General features: G+C 39.2%; 1 protein-coding gene across 2 annotated transcripts in view; it reads left to right on the top strand.

Moving 5' to 3' along the window:
- Positions 1 to 15,119: 15,119 nt before the first annotated feature.
- LOC120539834 (nuclear transcription factor Y subunit beta-like) overlaps positions 15,120 to 17,412 on the top strand; it is a 47,203-nt gene continuing 44,910 nt past the window's right edge. For both annotated transcript variants that reach the window (XM_039770211.1, XM_039770212.1), the window contains exon 1: positions 15,120 to 15,479. The gene's annotated coding sequence lies outside the window, so the exon portion shown is untranslated. The remainder of the gene's footprint in view (positions 15,480 to 17,412) is intronic.

The raw sequence follows: 17,412 nt of genomic DNA on the forward strand, positions 1-17,412 counted from the left end.
AATCAAACAGCATATATTTAGACTATAGAAGAACTATTCTTCATTAAAATATATACTACAACTTTGTAGTGCAGTTCATTATGATTAAACCCACTGAATTTAATCTTTTGCACATGTTGAAACAAATACATTACGTTGGATAAAGATAATATTTTAAGTTTAAAGTGCTCGAGTGGTAATATTCTGTTCCCACATATTACTGTACTAGCAAAATACCCGTGCTTCGCAGCGGATAAGTAGTGTGTTAAAGAAGTAATGAAAAAAGAAAAGGAAACATTTTAAAAATAACGTAACATTATTGTCAATGTAATTGTTTTGTCACGGTTATGAGTGTTGCTGTTATATATATATATATATATATATCACACACACACACACACACACACACATATAAACATATACAGTATATACACATACATCCATATATATATATACATACTAGCAGAATACCCGCGCTTTGCAGCGGAGAAGTAGTGTGTTAAAGAAGGTACGAAAAAGAAAAGGAAAAATTTAAAAAATAAGGTAACATGGTTGTTAATGTAATTGTTTTGTCATTGATATGAGTGTTGTTCTCATATCTATATATATCTCTATCTATCTATACTAATAAAAGGCAAAGCCCTCACTCACTCACTCACTGACTCATCACTAATTCTCCAACTTCCCGTGTAGGTAGAAGGCTGAAATTTGGCAGGCTCATTCCTTACAGCTTACTTACAAAAGTTGGGCAGGTTTCATTTCGAAATTCTACGCCTAATGGTCATAACTGGAAGGTATTTTTCTCCATTAACTGTAATGGAGTTGAGCTGGAATGACGTGGGGGGGCGGAGTTTCGTGTGACATCATCACGCCTCCCACGTAATCACGTGAACTGATTGTCAACGCAGTGCGTAGAAAACCAGGAAGACCTCCAAAAGTGCTTCAGAAAACATGCATTATATAATTGAGAAGGCAGCGAAAAACAATAAGAAGCGAGCGAGTGACATATACTACCATATTCATGAGTGTTGCTGCCTCGGAAAGAAAGAAAGGTGTAAACCTAAACTTTAAATTAAGTTCATAGACAGGCTACCGCTGGCGTTTCACATGCCCACAGGTAATGCGGGATACAAGTTTAATGAGAGGACGCAGGATATAAACGAGTTTTGATCACTTTGTAACTAAGTTAAAATTGTAGGTGAAGGGGTGTGCTTATGCAAATTCCGAGACTGTGTTTGTGGGGGATTGACAGTTAAGGCGGGTGGGGGAGTCACGTCATCATCTCCCCTCCCATTCATCTAATTTCGGTCTGAGCTGAGCTCAGCGCTAATGCCGTCTTTCGAAGCAACTTCGTCAGACTGCCACCAAATACTCACAGAAAAATCCACAAGTTAATACACACGCTATCTCTCGAGTTTCTCCACACTGAATCCTCCAGGCACTACTTACAAAAGGTCACATTGACAATCGTGTTACGTTATTTTTAAAATCTTTCCTTTTCTTAGCACAAGCACAGCTGAGAAGCTTCGATGCATGTGCTCCATAACGCGTTAAAAAATAATGCATTTAATCACACTTTGCATTACAAGCAAAGGGAGCTTTTGTCAATGCATGATTTCCTGGTACACGATTACATTGATCAGCGCATCCCGATTCATTTTACCCTCGCACCACCTTAGTTTGAGAAGAAGTCTGAAAAATATGAGGTTAACACAGAAAAACATCACCAATTCAAGCTTTATGAATAATCGATTCGCCATCAATAATTGTTTTGGTAAAGCCATCCTCCTTCCATTTTATAATTTTTCCGCCAATAGCCATGATTAAATGAACGGTAAATAAAGTAAGAGCAAAGCGAGGGTGACTTATTTAGGCAGGCATATATATGACAGCAACACTCATGACAATGTCAATCATGTTACGTTATTATTAAAATGTTTCCTTTTCTTTTCATTACTTTTTTAACACACTACTTCTCCTCTGTGAGGCGCTGGGATTTTGCTATATATATAATATATGAATGACCTCCAAAGAGCTGAGACTTTTGATATCATGAACGTGTCTGCAAAACTGTGGTCTCCTGCCCAGCAAAAGTCGAGCAGCCAGCGCGCGCATAGCTGTGCCGGCCTTTGAGACGCTGACTGCGCTTCTGCCTTAAGTCAAAGTGAGCACTTTTAATTTTTTCATCCTCCCCCTGCGCTATAGCCCAGACAAGTGCAAACACGGGACCCCTTTTCTACACCACGGAAAAATAATATTAAGGCGATTCACACTTTCTTTTGCACGATACGATTATGAGGTCCTCACCTCGGATTATGAAGACACGCACATGATTGTAGGACTGACAGTGCCATCACAGCTGATTAATGGCAGGGACGTCTCACCAGTCTACACAAGACCCACCGCGACTGTCCCCAAAAGGCGATCATAACGTCAGCGAACACATCTCTATACTATATAAAAGAAAAGGCAACTTTCCTTTCTTTACACCTTTTATCCCAAACCAAAGCCTTTCTCTCTTAACACTGCAGAGGACACAAAACTAATTTTCTTTAAATGCCGGTAAGGCACATTACCAGAGGCACAAATTTGAACGTTCACATAGAAAATGTAATTTCTATACCACAGCCGTCGTAGCGCCTTTCAAAAGGGATCTACTACCGAGAGATGATCCATATATATTTTAGCTGCTGTTAGTTACTTACCTGTTGTGTTACACAGTCTTTAAAATGTAGTTTACCCAAACCACTCCAGTAGTGCTCAATGTACCTGTACTTCTTAAAACGTTAATGTTTTACTGTTTAATAACTTATAGACTATATTTTATTATTTTTCCCTTGCACTCAGTGACCAAAGCTATACACACACATATAGACACATACAAACATACACACAAGTATATATATGTGTATATATGTATGTATTGTATATATATATATATATACACACACACACACCTATCTACATTATATATATATATATATATATATATATATATATATATATACACACACACACACACATATATATAATTTGTGTGTGTGTATGTATGTATGTGTGTGTATATATGATGTAGATAGGTATGTATATATATGTGTATATGTAGATATGTATATATAGATATGTAGATATGAAGATATGTATGTGTATATATATGTGTATATATATATATGTATGTGTGTGTGTGTGTGTGTATATATATATGACAGCAGCAATCCAAGCTTTGAGAAAACAGTAAAAAGGAGGCATGTCAGACGTCGTGGTACATTTTCTGATGCAGCTACGAAAACAACTTTGACGCTGCCGCCAAATACACAAAACAATTACTTTGACAATCATGTTACATTATTTTTAAAATGTTTCCTTTTCTTTTCATAACTTCTTAAACACATGACATCGCTGGGGCTGGTATTTTGCTATATATATATATATATATCACAGCGACACTCATAACAGTGACAAAACAATTACATTGACAATCATGTTACGTTATTTTCAAAATGTTTCCTTTTCTTTCTCTTTCCTTCTTTAACACACTACTTCTCCGCTGCTACTAGCAAAATATAGAAGTAGTGTGTTAAAGAAGCAATGAAAAAGAAAAGGAAACATTTTGAAAATAACGTGACATGATTGTCAATGTAATTGTTTTGTCACTGTTGTGAGTGATGAGTGTTGTTGTCATATATATATATATATATATATATATATATACATGTATATATATATACATATATATATTTATTTATTTACACACACACATAAACATATATATATATACATATCTATACATATACACATATATACATACACATATATATATCTACATATATACACATACATATGCATACACACATACATACATACACACACATATATACATTGTGACGGACAGCCGGGTCCCATGCCCGGCCGGGACGCCTCTGATGCATACGTCCCGGGGGAGCCATCATGGACTTTGCAATACCTTCCCCGGGGCGCTTGGGGGCAGTCTCCCTGGCACTGGATTCCTCCTCAATCTCCCCCGTGGCTCCATGGGACATGGAGTCCACCACAGCAGCCCGGTTGGGAGATGGGGTGGCCGCTAGGGGGTGCTGCAGAGTTCCAGCCACCACACTGGACGGTTTATCAGCCCCACCCGGAGGTGCAATTAAGACCAGCTGGTCAGGCACCTGGATCACTTCCGGGTGGGGCATAAAAGGGCCTGCCTCCCAGCAATCGAGGCCAGAATCGGGAGGAAGAGGACGAGGTTGCCTGGGAGGAGTGGTGGAGCAGGAAAGTGTGGGTTTGTGTTTGGCTTCTTTGTGTTTGTGTTTGGACTGTGTTTGGGCTGTGTGGCACGGGGAAGACGTGTCACACAGCTGAAGAAAATAAATATTTGTGAGTGTGAACACGTGCCTCTGCCTATTCTATGCCGGGTCGGGCGCTATAAAGCGCCTTGTTTACAACATATACATACATATGTACATATATACACACACAGCTATTTCGTATCAGTGCAATACGCTGCTTGTTAAAACGGATGACTCCGCTCTTACGTGCAAGTCTGCGTGGATATTATGAACTATCGTATTTGTTCAAGTTCTTTTTAAATTTTAAATAGAAGGAATTTTTATTTAGTCGACAGAAATATCTTTGGTAGGAATGGTAAAACAGACAGGAATATTATTCCTGAATAAATCAACTCAAACCTTAAACAACTTATAATATTTTGCTCTCCATAAAAATATATCCTGTCTAAATTATACAAGTTAGAAATAAAGTAAACATTAAAAGAACAAACATTCAAATTTCTTTACTCTTATGTAATTTAATATAAAAAATAAACTTAGATTTTAAATATCCCAAAAGATTTTGCTATCCATAAAAATATATCCTGTCAAAATTATACAAATTCAAATATGAACATGCTGCATAACAAAACCTGGAAATATAAATAAAATGTGTTCCTTTCAGCAATAACAAATCAAATCATTCAGTTGTCTTTGCTCATATGTCATTTTAGAGCTGGACGCCTGGCATCTTTTTTTGGCAACAGGTTCGTTTATGTTTGGTGTGAGGTTCTGTGTTGTGGAGATTCTCAGGATGGATTGCAGGTGCTCATCAGTGAGGCGACTCCTGTGTGCTGTTTTGTTAGTCTTTATCACTGAGAAGAGCTTCTCACACAGATATGTGCTACCAAACATGCACAAGGTTCGAGCCGCATGTAGACGGACTTTTTGTTCTTCAAAGTCACCAAAGCGCCGTGCAAACTCAGTGCGCCGCCGTTTATCAGCAAAGTGCGTATTTGGGAACACCGTAGTGACGACTTGGTTTAACATTACTTGGCAACAGGGAAAGTGGGGCAAGGTGAACTGGTGCATTTGTGTCTCCCATAAAAGCAGCTTCACTTGAAATCACTTTGTGATTGTGTACGGTAAAAACGTCCGCTGAAGTGTCAGATTCTTATTTAATTCTTCTGCTTTCTGTATCTTCTGCATTGCATTCAGGTTACCCTGATGTTTTGTCTCATAGTGCCGTCTTAGATTAAATTCTGTAATTACAGCCACATTAGCTCCACAAAGGAGACACACGGGTTCAGTAAACATATACTCAGCCTCCCATCGGTTTTTAAAGGCTCTATTTTCAGAATCAACTTTTCTCTTCAGCATCGTGTGAGCTAGCTTCGCAATAACTTGCAGCATCATAAGCTAGACTTGATTAACGTGGTAAGTGTTCGGCAAGGCAGCTGAAGCGTTGCATTGCATTATGGGATCTGTAGTTTATTGTGTTACCAGCGCTTCATATACCCTGGGCCATTAATAACCATAATACAGTATATAAAATGATCTCGGGGCCGGATATAATTACACGCCGGGCGGATGTGGCCCGCGCCCTTGAGTTTGACACATATGGAGTAAATAGAACTTGAAAAGATATATTTTTCAAATGTGATCGCGCAATTCAGATAGAGTTGACGCACTACAGCCTGCATGCCTTAATAAGTCATCCTCCCTCGCTCTTACTTTTTACCGCTCATCTAATGAATACACTGAGTATGGCTTTACCAAAACAATCATTGATGGCTAATAAAGTATCCATTATTCGAGTATGTAGTTCGGGATATATATATACATATATATATATATATATAGCAGGGTTTATATATATATATATTATATATATAGCAAAATTTCCACGCTTCGCAGCGGAGAAGTAGTGTGTTAAAGAAGTTATGAAAAAGAAAAGGGAACATTTTAAAAATAACGTAACATGATTGTCAATGTAATTGTTTTGTGATTGTTATGAGTGTTGCTGTCATCAAGGATTTGATTATCATTATTTCTTTCAATCAGGTTCGTATTTGGAGGATGTGTTGTGTTCAAGTTACATTCCGTGTTTGTCAACTGTTGTAAAGATAACAGGTTTCATTCATCGATTCGTTTCTTACTGCATCAATAAACAGCTCGTCTTCCTCTTTATTTGAGACATCACACACTGCATGCACGGGTTTTTTTTTACACTGTCTTCCTTTAGCTGGACATTGACTTTTTCCACCGTGTGCTTTGTTTCCGCAGTAGCTGCACTTATGAATATGCTTGTATGCGTCCCTCGCTTCATATTCTTTTGCTGCCTTCTCAATTGTGTAATGCGTTTTTGTTCAGCACTCTTTGGAGCTGTTGCTTTTTGTCTACGTACTGTGTTCACAGTCAGTTCACGTGAGCCGCTTGGAGTACATGCATCGTAGATTCTCAGCTGTGCTTGTGCTATCTCGTGCTATGTCAACGGCTTTATTTAATTTTAGCTAAGACCCAGCACTTAAAAGTTTATCTCGCAGTTTGCTGAGTTTGTGCCAAACACCACCCTGAACATCTCATCTTCGTCTGCATAAGCACAGTCCTTCACCTGCAAATATTTAGCAGCAGAGTGTTTCTATTGGATTTCCGCTGACAGAAAGTCTTATATGGGCAGGCACTCAATTACGTGGGAGGCGTGACGATGATGGACGCAGCTCCGCCTCACATGGCGACCGAGCTGCAGGCTATGGCCGGTATATATGTACATAAGTAGGTTCCAGTTATGACCGTTACACGTAGAATTTCGAAATGAAACCTGCCTAACTTTTGTAAGTAAGCTGTAAGGAACGAGCCTGCAAAATTTCAGCCTTCTACCTACATGGGAAATTGGGGAATTAGTGATAAGTCAGTGAGTGAGTGAGTGAGTAAGTGAATCAGTCAGTCAGTGAGGGCTTTGCCTTTTATTAGTATAGATAGATTCACATTATGCTTATCATGGAAATACAGAATACAAGTATAAGAAGGCTTGTATTCATATGGACTAGTCTTAGCTGGCTTTAACTCTGTGGCACAGTAGTTGGTGCCTTATGCCAATCACATTTTGTTAAAGAAGTGTTACCTAGTTTCCATTTATTTTCCTTAATTTCCACTCCTTATTAATACAATTCACTATTTAACTTGAATCATTCTGCAGGATCAATGTTATCAATGCATTAGAGAATTAAAAAATATGGAACATGAACACATGTGTCTTCCTTTGTTAAAGGCAAAAGGGGGTCTATTTCATTAACATTGATCTGTTCTTAACTCAATTCTTCTTTTTGTAAAATCTTGATTGCTTTGTATGGATTGTAATAAATTTAATAAAAAAAAAAAAAACATTTCAAAATAGAACATGTCTTTTAGTCCTTGCCTGTTTTTTGCTCCGTGTAGGAAAGCATTGTACAAAGTAAAATAAAAGGCTAGTATTATTAATAATTGTCAGCAGCAGTTTGTAATGCAGGGTGCTGGTGCGCTGCCCCCTTCCAAATATTTTAAAAAGTCTACTTAAAATAATTAGGTAATGCAAAATAATCATACCCAGTGCCAGCACATGTCAACATCCATTAAAAATTTGCTCTGACTTGAATTTGTTTAATTTCTGTGTGAATACCCATATTCCCTGAGCGAAGGGCACCAGCCAAATGAGTGTGTATGTAAGTCATTGATCTTTTGGCAAGCAGATGACCTGAGGCTGCTATTTAATTGGTTGCTTTCAGATTTATCTAGGAACGCAGCTCTTTGCGCCCTGGACACTCCCACATTTATTTGCAGCAAATTAATATTGTTTTAGTTTTTTTTTAATCTAATATAATTGGACAATCATTGACACAATATTTTAAACTCATGTCAGTGGTTTACATTTCACACACACCACTGATGTAATTACAGATGAGCAAGCATAACATGACAGAGATGGCAAATTCAACTGGAACTTCAGAAATCAAAGAAAGTTTGGTTATTTCTTTAATGAAATACCCTTTCATAAATCGTTCAGTTGAAGAAAAAAAGAAGATAAAGGAGCTTGGACTAAACTGACTTGGCATAAGAATTCAGCAGCAGGCAAGTGATCGAGAACAAGCTTACACACAGACCTTCTCTGCTCTTGATATGACAAACAGAGTTGGATAAATGGATGTGGTTTAAGTAATGTCTTTTTTTGCTTTCCCTGTTTGCTGTTTCAAAGTGTTGAAGCATTGTGGACAATGATGGGGGTATGAGACCTAAAACATCTTTCTGAAAAATGCAAGTGGCATGACAGTAGCCACAATCACCTAGCACAGCTTTTTCAACCAGTGTGCCGTGGCACAGTGGTGCACTATGAGAGCTACCCAGGTGTGCCATGTAAATAATAGTGTAGTGCACCTGCATCTGATCCTTAAAGGGACAAATTTTGCAGGTAGTCGAGACCTGTCTGAGGATAGGTCTACCTGGAGGAGCTGGAATAAAAGCAGCTCCATGATCGCTAAGTTGCAGCCATGGTACTTAGAGCACTTCAGATGCATCTTCAGTCTTCTAAAGTCCTTCTAGGATCTGGGTGTGTGGTCTCCTGCGAGCCTCACAGCACTGGTGGATAGTGGGCATGCGAGTTGCCTCTGAGGCAGTGAGGGGAAGGCAAAAGGACGAAGCAGCTTGGAAGTGCCATCAAAGTGCTCACTAACCACCGTGTCTGTGAACGCTGATCTTGGAGCTGTTTTTTTTTTACTGGCTTCTCCAGTAAGTCCTGTCTTTTTGGGCAGTTGAGCATGTGTATGAGATATAATGTGTTTGTGGTTTTAAGATAGTATTGTGTCTTGGGATGATTTTGGTTACAAAAATTGTGCCGCTACAGAAAAAAGGTTGGAAAACACTAATATAGACAATAGATATTTTTTGGCGGGCTTTGTGAAATGATTCAATTTAATCAGAAAGTAACTGAGAAATTTTCAGGCCTGAAGGAAAGGAGGGCAAAATTTGTTCAAGGAAATACAGATATCCTGATCATAAAATCAGAATAAGATTTAGGTTGGACTTGTTCTGTGGGTTTAGTACAAGACAGGTTTTTTCAAGTTATTTTTTAAGATGTGGAGGTCTGTGGATCTTACAATGTGCATTAGTGCCCAGGTGAGGTACGCCTGGCAAACACAAAGGACTGGGTAGAATTGCAGCTAATGTAGAATAAAATTAGGGTGAGAATGACTCTATGGGTATGGTAAATATTAAACTGGGATAAAAGATTTCAGAAAAATCAAAGAACTACTGATTGTTTGATGTTAATTTATGGAATACAGTGGAAATAGCCAAGGAGTGAGCACTCTAATAGTTTAGGCAAAATAATAATAATAATAATAATAATACATTTTATTTATATAGCACCTTTCCCATGCTCAAGGCACTTACAGAATATAAGAAAGAACGGTAGGGTATACAGTATATAGCATTGTACAAACCAAATAAATAAAGAAAGAAGATTAAGACAGTAAATTCAGAGAAAGTTTAACAGACAACATAATTGATGGCCTAGCACACACATATAGGTTACAGGAGCATCTTGACAGAGAGGTAAACTAAGAGAAGGGTAATAAAGTCAAGTAGAGCTAAAAGGACCTTAGTGGGCAGGCAGGCACATAGTGATGGAGGAGGTCACTGATGTAGTTTGGCGCAAGGTTCTTTAAGGCTTTGTAGGTTATTAGTAGGATTTTATATTTGATTCTGTAAGACACAGGGAGCCAGTGAAGACGGAGCAGGATGGGTTTGATGTGCTCGCTGCTGCTGGTTTGAGTAAGGACTCTTGCAGCTGAGTTTTGAATAAGCTGGAGCTGTGATATAAGATTAGAAGGGGCACCTGCCAGCAGCGAGTTACAATAATTGATGCGGGATGTGATAAAAGCATGGACAAGTTTCTCAGCATTAGAAAAGGAGAGGAAGGAGCAAACACATGATATGTTACGGAGGTGAAAGTAAGAAAGTTTCTTAATGTGATTTATGTGGGTGGAATAAGAGAGGGAGGAATCAAATATGACACCAAGATTTTTTGCAACAGAGGCAGGTCTGACGAGATCACCTCCAAGATGGACTGGGAAGGAGCTCATTTTATTAAGTTGCATTATAATCCCAAATTGCAAGAGTTCAGTTTTGTTGCAATTTAATTTTAAAGATTTCTGCTCCATCCAGGTTTTAATTTCACTAAGGCAGGTTGTGAGCTGAGAAAGCTCTGATGAAGTTCCACTTTTAATATTGAAGTAGAGTTGAGTATCATCTGCATAAAAATGATAGCCCAGTCCATAGCTACGAATAATATGGCCAAGGGGAAGCATATAAATATAGAAGAGAAGAGGGCCAAGGACAGAGTCCTGAGGAACTCTTTGTGTGACTGTCGCCGAGCTGGATCTGCTGTTGTCAAGACTAACAAACTCTTGCCTATCAGTCAGATAGGTCTTGAACCACGGGAAGGCAGTGCCAGAGATACCCAGCATGTTCTTCATACTGGACAGTAGAACGTCATGTCTGACAGTGTCAAATGCTGCACTGAGGTCTAATAGAATTAATATGCTGGTTTGTCCAGAGTTTGCTGCCATAAGCAAATCATTGGTTACCCGTAGCAGAGCAGTTTCACAGCTGTGCCACGCCCTGAAACCAGACTGAAAGATTTCCATCAAGTTATTAGTGGTTAAGTAATTGGTGAGCTGGGAGGCTACAACATGCTCAAGAGCTTTTGACAGGAAAGGTAAGTGGGAAATAGGTCAGAAATTGTTAAGATTGTCAGCATCAAGACCAGACTTTTTTAACATTGGGGTTACTGAAGCGATTTTAAAAGTGAGCAGCACAGAGCCAGTGTCAAGGGATGAGTTTATTATTGTTGTAACACTCGGATTATGGCATCAAGGCAGGATTTAAGTAGTGTGCTGGGGATGGGAAGTACACAAGTAGTCGGCCTCATCTTACAAAGCAGGTTATTAACAAACGCAGATGTGACTGGTGGGAACTTAGAGAAGGAGCTGGATGGAGTGGAAAAACAGAGAGAGATATAAACAGATGATGTGTTTATGTTAGTTGAATTATTTAGATGTTTAATTTTGTTATGGAAAAAGTGGAGGAATTCCTCACAGACTTAAGTAGACGAGGTAGTTGGGCTAGATGCGGGTTCGAGTAGTTTATTAACTACAGAAAACAAAACCCTTGGGTTATCATGGCCACTTTCTATTATTCTGCCACAGTGGGTGTTCTTAGCAGCAGTTAGTGCTTATCTGTAAGCTCTTTGGTGGTCAGAGAAAGCCTGGATGTGCACGGTGAGGCCAGTCTTAGGTGACATTCTCTCAAGGCATCGACCAGCTGCTTTCATAGATCGCAATTCAAAGTTATATCAAGGAGATGAACGCTTAAAGGAAACCTCCTTATGTTTTAAAGGAGCTGTTTTATCCAATGCTGAATGAAGGGCTAAGTTACAAGACTATCTAGTGTTGACGGAATAGGTGCAGACAGTAAAAGATCAGAAATGGATCCAGAAAGGATAGAGGGGCAGATATTTTTAAGGTTTCTGTAAGAAATTTATTGTTTACAGGTAAAAGGAGGGAAAGGCAGTGAGACAGTGAAAAATAAAAATAAGTGCTGTAAATGTTAGCAACAGATAGTCCAGAAGTGCAGATCAGATCCAATATATGACCACTAGAGTGGGTGGGAAAATCAATATGTTGTGTCTGTTGAAGGAAATTTTTTTATATTAGCATAGAAAATTGCAAATTAACATAAAGAGCCATAAAAAGTAATTAAAAGCTTCTAAAACATTAGATTAAGCATAAATTAGAATGTTAAGCAAATAAGATAGGTCAAGCAAATAGTTAACTAAAAATCAGTTATATTGCATTATTTTTAACCTTACAGCAGAAATTACCAGTTTGAGAACGTACAGGAAAAAGAACAAAAAATGACGTACAGAAACCAGCTAGAATAGGACAAGAGGTTGAGAACACCTGTGTCCAAGGCTAGGAAGCTAAGGAAACGATACCTCAGACAGAAGATGGCTCTGGGAGGCACGTAAAGAAACCAGCTGGATTGGGGAGTCAGCAGAAAGGAAACAAAAGGCTTTTGCTGTAAGGTCACACTGACGTAATGCATGAAGAGAAAATCTTAGTAAATTCAGGCATTAGCAAAAATATTAGAAGAATATAGTAGAAATTAACTTTAGTATAGAAATTAAGACAAATCATGCATGCCAAGCAATGATTAAATGAAAGCATTCTCTTTAATAAAACCCCTGTGTGCGTCCAGGTGTCCGTGTGTGTGTGTCTTTTGGTGAAGTGCGCATGCGCTGGCCGCGCCGCACATTGTACCGTGCCCCGCCCATATGCTCGGCACGTGGACGCACACACACTGGAAGCTAGGCGCGCTCAGAAGAGCAAACCTTAGAAAAGGTTGGCATTTACTTGCCAGAATCAGTATTCAGCCATGGTCAGTTTTATGTTGCATTATTATCAAGAGTTAGAAGTTTTCCAGATGTTGTTGTCAAGGTTGTACAGATTCCTGAACAAGGCAAACTGTTGCCAAACTCAGGCAGAATATTTACAAGAAATGCTGTCTATAATGAAATTGTACAGAAAAATTTCATGAGGTAAAAAAATTGAAAATTTTACCTAAATATCTTCTTCAGATATTGTGTCTTACAGATTGTTACAAAGTTTTACACTAAGGTAATATTAATTATACTTACTGTATTGTCATGTACGTTTCTATTTTATTTTTATTATTATTTTACTTTAGGCTTCTTGAAAAAATATTTTTGACAAAAAAAAATTAAGACAAGAAACAGAATGAGGTCAAGGTCCCTTGCCATTTAATATAGACTGTTCCCACTAATGTTTATGCACTACTGTTCTAGCGCCCATTATTGTAACGGGCTTAATGTCTAGTATACTATATTTCTTTTTAATTAAAGCTTAGCTTTAGGCCACCAATGTAGCATAGCATGAAAGGCTAGAAAAGGAAGTGACACCATGAGAGACCAAATATGGAATAAGGAACGTCTGCCTAGTTGAAGAACCAATCAAGAATAAGAAAAACAGAAACTGGAGTGAACAATAGACAGTATAGCCAGGTGCAGAATGAGCTAATTGAACAAGGTTAAAATGATAAGAAATTGTTATAAAAACTTCGAATACTGCAATGTTCAGGGCTCAGCTCAATTTGGCCGAATTGGGTTGAGTCCTTGTTGTTTTTTGTGTTGTTTTATTCAGGGCCGTTTGAAGGAATTTGGGGGCCCCAAGCAAAATGGACATGGAGGCCCCCCGCACGCACGCACGCGCAAAGGAACCACAGCATAGCCATACAGTTTAAATTCACTCACACTTTATATAAATAAAAAAGGTTTACAGTGCAAATACTGCTGTTGCATATACTGTGCATAAATAAAAAAATGTTTAGAGTGCAAATACTGCTGTTGCATATAAAGTGCATAAAATTTGAACATTTTCAACAATTGAACATTTGCAAAAAACACCACTGTACCATAAAATCAAATACAGTAATCCCTCCTCGATCGCGGGGGTTGCGTTCCAGAACCCCCTGCGATAGACGAAAATCTGCGAAGTAGAAACCATATGTTTGTGTAGTTATTTTTATATATTTTAAGCTCTTATAAACTCTCCCACACTGTTAACATTATTAGAGCCCTCTAGACATGAAATAACAGCAGAGATTGCGTGGTTGGCTGGCTGCTGTCAGTGAGGGGGGCCCCCTTGAGGGGGATCCCGATAACAGTGTCATTGTACTTTACTGCATTCACTATCAATGGGGCGCTCACACAGTTTGTCGCTGCATTTTATTCTGACCAGTCGTTGTCTAGGGGCCCCAGGCCAGCTCGGGGCCCCAAGCAATTGCTTGGTTCGCCTGCCTTGTCACGACGGGCCTGGTTTTATTGCAATAAAGCTTTAAAATTCTGTCTGTCTATCCCGAGTCCTAATAGCCTTTATTTTTGGGTAAAAAACCTTCTGATGATGAATTTTTCGCCACCACAGATTGGTGACTTCCCGACGTGATAGAGATAACAGGTCACCTAGGTGAATCCAGCGGCAGGGACGATGCTCTACGAAACGGGCACAGATGGTGGCCACCTAAAAGGTAAGCGATATTTTCGCTAAACTAATTTGTGTAAAGTTTCAGAGAGCACCCGCCCCTCCAACGGAGACAAGCAGCATTTGGCCTTTCTAAAACGAACAGGTAGGAATAAGGGATGAGCAGACAGACTTAAATGGGATGTGTGAAGTCTATACAGCTAATATGAATGTGTATGTATGAATGAGAGTGCAGTAAATAAGACGCCCTGATCCGGTAGACAGAGGACAGGGGGCTGCACGGTGCAGTAAATAAGACACTCCGATCCGTTAGACGGAGGACGGGGGGTTGGGGGAGGACTGGGGGGTTGCATTGTAACGGGTAATGTTGAAATCCTATCAAATAATAACGTTGCCTTAATAACGGCGAACCGAGTATACTAAGGTTGCCGTGATGACGGCGAACCGAGTATAGATGGGTGTGGAATTCTTGAATTAGCACCCTAAGCTGTGGCTGTATATTCTCTTCAGTGAGACAAGTGAGATGTCGTAAAATTCCAGCGTCTCGAGAGGGAGCTAGATGTCGATTAGCTGGATTAAGAGTCACTAGAGATCTTGTATATGAAATACAATCAACTTTGGACCCAGAAGGCATTCAGCTAAGGAGACGCAGGAGACTGCGAAGAAGACATTACCGTGTGCCGGGACCAAATTACCTTTGGCACATGGACAGCTATGATAAACTCACACCTTTTGGTATCGCAGTAAACGGATGCATCAATGGCTTCTCACGCCATATCATCAGGATGCAAGCGAACGTAACAGTAAACCTGAAGTGGTTGCAGGTTACTTTATTAGTGCTGTCATTGAGTTGGGAGGCTGCCCAAAAATAATCAGATCCGATCTCGGTACTGAAAATGTGCACGTTAACAGACTACAGCGTTTTCTACGTGAGGATGAAAACGGCACACTTTCTGAACCTGCTATTCTTCAAGGAAGAGGTACTGCAAATCAGAGGATTGAATGGTGGTGGGGATTCTATCGGAGGCAAAATGTGGACTACTGGAGAGATTTGTTTCTAGAGTTTCAGTCTGTGAGAGACTTCAATGGTGACGTGGTTGACAAAGGTCTCATTCAGTTCTGCTTTCTTGGCGTTATTCAGGTAGGAAGAACTCGTTCGCACAAACACGTGTGGCTAAGTTAGTTTGTTTTATTGTGAACATTCTCAAATTTTTTTTATATACACTGAACTTCTTTTGTTTTATATATATTGTAAATTTTATTTTTGAATGTAATCATTGTATCTGTTGTATATAGTTCCTATTTGTCGGTTGTAGCGGGGTTGGTCCACTTTAATTGATGCAACACCCACGGGACGCGCATGTAGCGTACGGCAGACTCCTGGCAAAAGCTGGATGACGCTTTTGCAGGTAAGGCGCTTCTCAACGCTCTCCGTCTCTTGTATAAGTTGACAAGTTTTAAATAAGTGTTTTCTGTATGAAACTGAATGGAACCATCACGCCATGTGGTTGTCGATGTGCTTTAAGGTTCTGTTGTACCTTTTGGTCGGCAGAAATGGGTTTTAAAAGTGTTTGGTTTAGCGGAGATTCAACCTCATTGGTATATTGTTTGGCTTGCTACAGGAGACCGAGAGCGCCTGACGTTGCATGTGCTGACTGTGCCCTTTACTGCTTGTCTTGTAGGTATGTTGCAACGTTAATTATTGTCCTTCATTATTGTTGTTTATATTCAATTGTTAAATTTGTATTTATTGTATTTGTGCATACATGTTTAATTAAAAGAAAGAAAAAGCTGGATGACGCTTTTGCAGGAGACCGAGAGCGCCTGACGTTGCATGTGCTGACTGTGCCCTTTACTGCTTGTCTTGTAGAAAAAAGCTGGATGACGCTTTTGTAGAATAAACGGCAGAATTCGGGTATTGCTGTGTCTGTCTTCTTCCAAATCACCAGCAACCATTCTAAAGCCGCTACACACGCACACACACACCATAGTAACTTTTTGGCTAAGTATACATATGAATTCTATACTATTACAAGTAGCCTTCACGCTTTAACCATGAGCCCATCGATGTGCCAATTAGGCCTAAATGTATATGCTTGGCGGCTTTCCTTTTTTGGGTAAATATTTATGTTTGCTGAGCCATACCTATTGATGTGAAAGGTGGTGATGATTGTAAGGGTTCACAGCTGGATGGGAACCCACGAACATTTCAGTGAAAAAAAATTACACGCGTGGAATTGCGACTAAGCTATTTCTCACATTATTTGGTAAGAGATCTCAACGTCTTTGTAAAATTATTGTTAAGTAATTGTGCCTAATTTGTCATGTAGGGATTTAGTGTTTTTTTACACTTTACGTTTTGTTAAGTTCTCATGCATGCATCATGCAGCTACTGAATTGCGCAATTTGATCTGCTGTTTAGTGCACCTCTTCAAGTGCGCCAGCGCGTATTGCTGTATGTTTAAACTGCGTTTTAAAAGACACTTGACTAAACTTTATTTACTTAAACGCGAAGAACGTCTGAAGTACATTCTTACAGTAAAATCATACATTTCAGGAAATTAACTTGGATTATTTGGTGAGTCCTTAATCAACTTCGCTCCTTTTTATATGGTGAACTGACCGCAGTGACACAATGATGGACAGTACTCAAAGATAACGTTGAAAAAAGTGTCTGTTAAATATGCCCCTGTTTAAGGTTGCCATCAAACTCTAGAAAGAAAGACAATTCAGCTTATAAATGAAGACTTTGTAGAACGCATTACCCTATGATAGCACAATTCAACTTTACATTATTTTATGGTCTTTTAGAAGTGACTTTTGGTTTTGGCAAAAGTTCATGGCAATTTCAAAGTAAATGTGTACACTGGCTGACTTATAGTCCTTCTCAGGTTACTCCAGTACATAGTAGCAGAGAGCAAGAGCCTATAATGTTAGAACTGGGCTCAAGACAGGGCCTTGACAGGGTACTGGTACATCACAGTGCATGGGTTCAAGAATGTGGAAGGAAAAATGGAGTACCCAGAAAAAAAACACAGAGACATAGGGGGAACATATACACTCCACACAGACAA

This window comes from Polypterus senegalus, chromosome 11 (genome assembly GCF_016835505.1).
Source record: "Polypterus senegalus isolate Bchr_013 chromosome 11, ASM1683550v1, whole genome shotgun sequence".
Lineage (NCBI taxonomy): Eukaryota > Metazoa > Chordata > Cladistia > Polypteriformes > Polypteridae > Polypterus > Polypterus senegalus.